A 7,296-nucleotide genomic window follows, 5' to 3' on the forward strand; every position below is an offset into this window, starting at 1 on the left:
AAAAAAAAAAAAAAAAAAAAGAAAAGGAAAAAAAAAAAAAGAGTAGTGCAAGTTTTCTGCAGAGCTGAGCTTCTGCAGAGGTAGCAGGAGAGCAACCGAATGGCAGAGATTAGCAATGTCTGAGCTGGGCACATGACACAGGTAACAGAACAATCATGCTGAAGAGCTATGTGACCAGCCAGCCTCTGGTCCACAACATGTGTTGAAGTTCTCTGCCAGTGGGGAAGACCATGGATGGCAAGCTCGTTGCAGTCTCTAAGAGCTCCCAGGGATGGCCCCTCACATAAGAACACCACAGGAGTTTATCGGCCCAAGCTGTGCATTGAGCCATCCTGCCTATCTGGCAATGTTGGCCGTGATTTAGGACTCCTCAACCAGAGGTTCATTTATTCATTTATTCATCATGGGTTGTGTGAAGACCTACTACATTCCAGGTACAGCAAGAAGACTGGACTCCAGAGGACAGTGGAGAAGGCCTTTATCCTGGATAACAGAGGTTGAGTGGGGAGACAACTAAATAGGTAAGTATAATACATTCTAATCCAGTTCATTCTATTCTATTTCACTGTGCTATGTTGTGTTGTGCTATGTTGTGTGGTGTCGTATTGTTCTGTATTGTATTTTTTTATGTATTTATCAAGCACTGGCATGCTAGGTGTTCCTCTAAGCGTTAGAGATGCGGTAGTGAACAAAACACATTTCTTGACCTCATGGACCTTTTATACTAGAGGGAGAAACAACACTAAAAATATTATATTGAATGTTTATTGTACATATTAGGTTAATTATTCAAAAAGTCTTGCAAAGTGGGTTTCAGTTGCTTCCATTTTATAGATGAGAAAACTGAGGCACAAGGAGGTGAAGTAACTTGTCCAGGGTTGCACAGTAAGCAAGTGACAGAGCATGGACTTCAGCTCAGGCCATCCACCTCCAGAGACCATGTTCCTAATAGGTGCCCATGCAAGAGGAGCCTGGGAAGCCAGAGAAGTGGGAATTTGATGTGAAGTTTGAAGAATGAGCAATTGTACTTCGAAGAGACTGTGGCAAGTTCGTTTCTAGAACCCATCTACCATAGTCCACTTTGTATTGCAGTATCAGTATACCACAGACTGGCTAATTTATAGAGAAAGGATGTTAATTTGGTTCACAGTTCAGAAGGCTGGGAGTCAAAGGCATGGTGAGGCATGTGGTGAGGGTCTTCTCATGGTTGAAGGTGGAAGGGCAAGAAAGTATAAGCTTGTGAGCCAGAGAGAAGGGGAACAAACTCACCTCTGCCAGGATTCCACCCTTGTGATCACTAACCCACTCCTATGGTAATAACAGTAGTAATTCATTTAGGAGGTCAGAGCTCTTATGACCTAATCACCTCTTAAAGGTTCCATCTCTCAACATTGACATACTGGGGATTAAGTTTCCAATACATAGACTTTGAGGGACATATTCAAAACATAGCACCATCCAGATGTATGCTCCTTCATGTTCAGAGTGAAGTCTGCTTTCCTCCTGGTTCAGAGTCCTTCACTATCTTGTCCTGGCCCACTGCTCTGAATGCCGCCCCCCCACACACACACACACACAACCAGTTCCAGACAGCAAGTGTTTCCCCTATACACTGACTTTTCTCCTTTTCATGCCTTTTCTCACATTGTTCTTTGTGCTTAGACCCCTGTACTGTGTTTTCTGAGCCAAAGTCTTCTCAATGTTTTTGATTTGGAGAAGCAGCATCCCAACCAGGAAGTCTTCCCTGACTTCTCCCATCTTTCCCCTCAAGTTTGATTAGAAGCTCCTCTACTGGCATTCCCAAGATAGGCTACGCGCTTCTATCTCTGGAGAAAGAATGAGGACTTGCATCATCTGTTCACCTGTCAGTGTCCTTTCTGAGCAAGCCTTTAGTGCTTGCAAACCCAAGAAGCAAATGACATCAGTTATAGAAAGAGGAAGGACACACCCAGCAGAGGGCATCACTTAGACAACGGCAAGGAGGTGTGGGCATGCCAGGTGAGGCCTATGTCTCCGGGAATTCCCCCTGGATGGGGGTCGGCGTGTCTGTGGAGGAGATGCAGCTTGGAATGACAGGAAAAAGAGCCGGAAAAAAGAAAGTGGCCAGAACACAAGGACTCTAGAGCAAAAGCTGTATGCTCTTCAGACAAGGAGGGCCTGTGTGGTGGGCAGAGGTGGCAGGCTTGGGGAATTCCTCATAAGAAAGTATAGATGGTAGAGCACACGAGAGTCTCTTCAGCAGTGTGAAAGGGAATTCCATGTTTCGTGTGAACCTCTGGAATGAAGAATTATTAGAAAGACAAGTTTTAATTCAATGTAAGGAAGAACTCTCTCTAGGATCCTAACATTAGGGTGGGCTACCTTGGGAGAGATGAGCTCCCATATAGCTACCTACAGACTGAGGACTAATGTGCATTTGAGAGGTGAGGTTGGGCTGCTGGAGTATCAGATGGAATCTGGATTAGATTACTCTGAAGCCTGCTTGCATGAGCTACAAGGCATGTGGGGCCAGCACTCTACCTGTCTAATTATCTGCTACCTTCCATTAAACTCTTATCACAGTCATATGAATTAAACTCTATTACTTTTCCCATTCTATGTTAGGGGAAACTAAGGCTTAGAGAGAACACATTCTTTGTCAAGTGAGCAGTAGAACTGAAAATCCACAAAGATCTACTGACCTCTTGTCATAATCATTTTTCCCTTTATGAGTACCCAGTTCCTAATCTAGGAAATGAAAACATGCATGTAACATAATGCATGTTTTTGAAAAACCATATTGTGTGCTGTGGAGAGGTACAATTAAATGTAATGAAGAAATAAAAAAAAAAGTCCATCTATCTCTTAGTATTGCTCTTAATTAAGTAAGCTAACTCTCATAATCACACGGAGCAGTGACTGACTCAGGCAGTGCCCAGGAGGTGTTACTACTACTGCTGCTATTGTTACTACCAATGCTATGGTGACTGCTGCTATTACTACTGTTACTGCTGGAAAGTATTATCAGACATGGCAACAATGAGAGCTATAAACATACTGAGGAGGGTAATTTTCAATAGAGAAACTGATTTGGAATCAGCTCTGCATTCAAATGCCAACTTCCCCAATTACTCTCCACAGAGCAGAGTCTGAACTTTATTTCCTCTTCTGAAAAATGGGAATAACTGTCACCCTGCATTCATCACTGTCTTACTGTAAGTCTCAGTCCTTAGTCCTATTGCAATGGGAATCATTTGGAGTGGTGGATTTGTCTGGAGCATGCAGAAAATGATATTGATGTTCATCATAGATGCTGCTCAGGGCATACTGAGAAACTTTCTGTAATCAGAGGCATAGATATGAAGGTAAATTGTACAATATCTAAGGATCAGGGTCATGTAAGGAGGTGAGACAGGCTGTGTGACCCAAAGGATGGCATACAGAGAGCTGCTGAACTCCTGAGAGGTCCCTTTATCAGGCCTTCCCTGCATGACCTTCCCAAAGGATCACCAGGGAACAGGGGGTTCCTGCCAAAGAGCCATCTCACTTGCATGCTTCCTTAGTAGCTGGTCTCTACTCTGTCAGATGTTCAATTGCATGTGTGCAATGGTTAGATTTTAAAGGAGTCTAGTCTTCGAAAATAAAAGAAAACGTGTCAGAACAAGCAGGGGCATGTGTGGGGACTCTCACATGGTCAACCCTGGTTTATGTCCTGGAGCTGGTGGTTTGAAAATTATACCAGGCATATGTGCATGTATGCCCAGAGTCCCAGAAGGAGAATGGAGGAGAAGGGATTGTGGTATGGCTATCACCACACAGGAGTAACTTCCCACTTTCCCTTTCTCTATTCCTCTTTCTCTTTCAGCCTATGGCAAAAATCTAAAAAAAAAAAAAAAAAAAAGAAGAAAGAAAATGTGTTATTTCAGACTGGCGACTCCTGTCACTCAGAAGCTTCTGGACTGCTGGGTTTCTGAATACTCACCCCTGCCATTACCCTGGCCCTGTAGGCAGTCTGCCTACTCAGATGTATGTTCTAAGCAAAGCAGAGCAGTTGGCTGAGGATTATCCACTTTATTCTTTGGATCTCACTGAGCATCACCTCCTCAGGAAGACTCTTAACAATCTTGACATCCTTTACCATGTAGAGCACTTCTGGTGTCTCCCTCACACCGGAATGTGGACTGCCTCCCTCACGTTTCTCTTCTGTTCATAATGGAATGATTATGTGTTACCTGCTGGGTTTCTTCCTGTCCTAGACTTTAAGCTTCATGAGGGCAAATCCCTCGCATTCAGGATGACATCCACAGTGTCTTACAGCATGTTTGATGCATACTAGATTCTTAACAAATGCTACTGCAGAATGAATGGTGGCTTTTAGAAAAAAGACTGTATGAACTGTAACATCTGAGTGCTGAAGGGGACTTTAGAAATCAAAGGTACTGCTCACTAGTTCTGAAGTCCCAGCTGAAGAATTTTAACAAATGGCTACATAGTTCTTTTCAAACAAGCTGAAGAGATACTGCCTGGACATCAGCTGCTTGTTTATTTATGAAGAGCATGATGGAAAGATACCTGTCCTGGGTCTTCTAGGACATGGGTTTCAGTCCCATCTGGTTCATGGCATTGTAGGTAAGATGAATGAAACACTTATATCTTGGGATTTCAGTTCCTCATGGTCAACTAGATGAAGTTGAATTATACAACACTTAGTCATTTTGCTTTTTGACCTGTTTTATTTTTCTGTCCCATCCTTTGTTTATATTGTTTACTTGTCTAAAAGATTAAAGCTAAAATTTCTCATGTCACTTCCTTATGAATAGATTAATGCCATTATTATGCAACTGAGTTCATTTTCATAGAAGTTTGCTCATTATAAAAGAACAAATTTGTCCTTCCAATTCTCTCTCTCTTGCCCTTCCACCTTCCACCATAGGATGATGCAGCAAGTCAACCCTTACCAGATACAGCCCCTTGATCTTAAACTTCACAAAGACTGTGAAGAAATAAATTTCTTTTCTTTGTACCTTACCCAGTCCATGGTACTCTGCTATAGCAACACAAAATAAACTAAGACATTAGGTTAGCAGAGCTAATGAGTGGCCAAACTTACATTGGAATCCTGGTCCACCTGATTCCAAAATACTCATGAGCTAGGAATAAAGCTTGTTATGCTGACTCCAAAGCTAGTATGTCTCTCACCACTTTGCCATTTGAGGTTGGGGCATTCCCCTTCTTAGAACATAAGAGAGGATCTGTGACTCACTGGATAGTTGTTAGGGTCAAGTAGGAGCTCACAGAAGGAAGCACATTGTAAATTGTGAAGTGAGAAGCTCATGCTCATGAGTAGTGGCATCGGTATTAGTGTTAAAGACTTAACAGCCAGGTATAAGGACAAATGCCTCCGTATTTCATTGAACAAGGTAATGGTGGAGACAGAAGCTGTCAAGAGTGGCTTCATGGGTGAGTGGTAGTTCAGTGACATGGTGTATGACATGTATCATGTTAGGGCAACCCCACAGCCACCTGCGACTCCTTTTCTCCTTGCTTTATGTTCCATATTCCCTTATAGGGAGCAATGGCCACGTGACCAGTCTGACCAGTGGAATGTAGGAAGTCCCAGGTAGAACTGGTTAAGAGAGGCTTTGCCAACATGCCCTTCAGACCTGCATTGATTCTTTTGCTCCTGCACCTTTCTCTCTTCTTCCTTTCTGGAGATGCAGCAGCTCTCATGGGACCAACGAAGATAAAAAATCACACGCCAAACAGGATGGTGGTAGGAGCCAATTCCTTAATGACTGCCAGTTCCATGGTATACAAAGAAACTCCTGTTACTGGGTCATCTTTTCATTACTGAATTAATTTTCAGTGACGTAGCTAAGAAGCAGGTAGATGATAACACATGCAATGGAACAAGAAGGTAGGCACGTTAAGGAGGTCAGGAAAGAAAGTGGCTAAAGGAGACATCTCGTACTGCACCAAGATACACATGTGTGTGGACATCAGGATGAGGATGGTTACTTGCCCAGCATCAGGACCCCGTGGTCTGTGTTGGAATCCATCCACCCTTCTAATTTGTGCTTGGCAGAGGGTTCCAAAGACTGCTGAGTGCCTGACTCAGAACAGGAATTTATTAACTCATTCAGAAAGCATGTCTTCAGTGTGACTCTTAGCACTGCTGAGAGGGTGAATTTTATTCTACCCCCATTTCAAAGAGAAAAGTGAGAGCCATGAAGATAAATAGCATGTCCAAAGTTTCTTACCTGACTCAAGTGCAGACAACTAACTCCCAGCTCTGTGCTTTAATTTCTATGCTATTCTACAAATCAAAGTCCACCTGCTTCTGAAAACTGATGGGACTCCCCACACTCACAAAACTGTCTCTTCTTCATGTTCTCATATGCTTGCCTAAATATGTGGAGTCAAGATGTAGTTGTTCATCTCATGGACTTCTGCAGAAGTTTGTGAGGATTTTTTCATTGAGGGACTAGGCCTCATGCAGCTTCATCCCCCAGTATCTAATATATTTTTTGAATAAATATAAGTTTAAAAATGAGTTATCTAATTTTAGTGGTTGGATTTGGCACAGGGAGGCTGATAAAGTAAAATGCAGACTCTAGCCATAGGAAACAAAAACGAGGTGATCCTGAACCTGCTAAATGATTAACCTCATCACCTTTTACACTTTTTATTATATGTATTTTAATATTAATGAATTAATAGTTTAATAATAAAATACAATTATTATACTGTTTTATGTTCACATTTTTGTGTGTCATGCTTTTTTCTTCTATCTAGAATCCATCCCATGATTTCTAGCTGTGGTAAGATCTAAACACAATGCTTTTGATATGGCTCACAAGGATTCTGTCACATCTGGGCACATCTCTCATGTAGTGAAGAGATATGCTAAGGGAAATAAATAATAATTATGTTCTGAACCAGATGAAGACTGCATAGCTTATTAAAAGCCAAGATAAATTGTGCATACCCTCAAAGTGGGTCGGTGACGATTCGTCAAACTTTGTTACCAACATCTTAAAAAGTTGATTTGAGTCATGGGGAGCTATTTTGCACAAGATTTGTCACCTTGATCTGAACGGGAAATGAATTACTAAATATAAAATGCCATTTTGCTGTGATTCATAGCTCTTTCAATCTGACAGATATTGTAAGGGGATACAATCTTTTCTCTATTTCTAAAATATGCAGTCAAGGGGTCTACTACTTAGTTTATCAGCCTGAAGAGCGATCACAGAGAACACCTGCAAGTCAACCACAAGGAATAGCTCTGTCATTTGCACTTCCTGAATGTGTTCA

At 42.0% G+C, this 7,296-nt stretch overlaps 1 long non-coding RNA gene across 1 annotated transcript in view; it reads left to right on the forward strand.

Annotated features, from left to right (window-relative positions):
* The window catches only part of LOC106735612 (uncharacterized), a 14,311-nt gene extending 7,674 nt beyond the window's left edge, over positions 1–6,637 (forward strand). The window contains exons 4-5 of the long non-coding RNA XR_001370910.2: positions 419–521; positions 3,845–6,637. This is a non-coding gene — a long non-coding RNA (uncharacterized LOC106735612). The remainder of the gene's footprint in view (positions 1–418; positions 522–3,844) is intronic.
* The last annotated feature ends 659 nt before the right edge of the window (positions 6,638–7,296 follow it).

The sequence above is a fragment of the Tupaia chinensis genome, unplaced genomic scaffold (assembly GCF_000334495.1).
Source record: "Tupaia chinensis unplaced genomic scaffold, TupChi_1.0 Scaffold000459_1, whole genome shotgun sequence".
Lineage (NCBI taxonomy): Eukaryota > Metazoa > Chordata > Mammalia > Scandentia > Tupaiidae > Tupaia > Tupaia belangeri.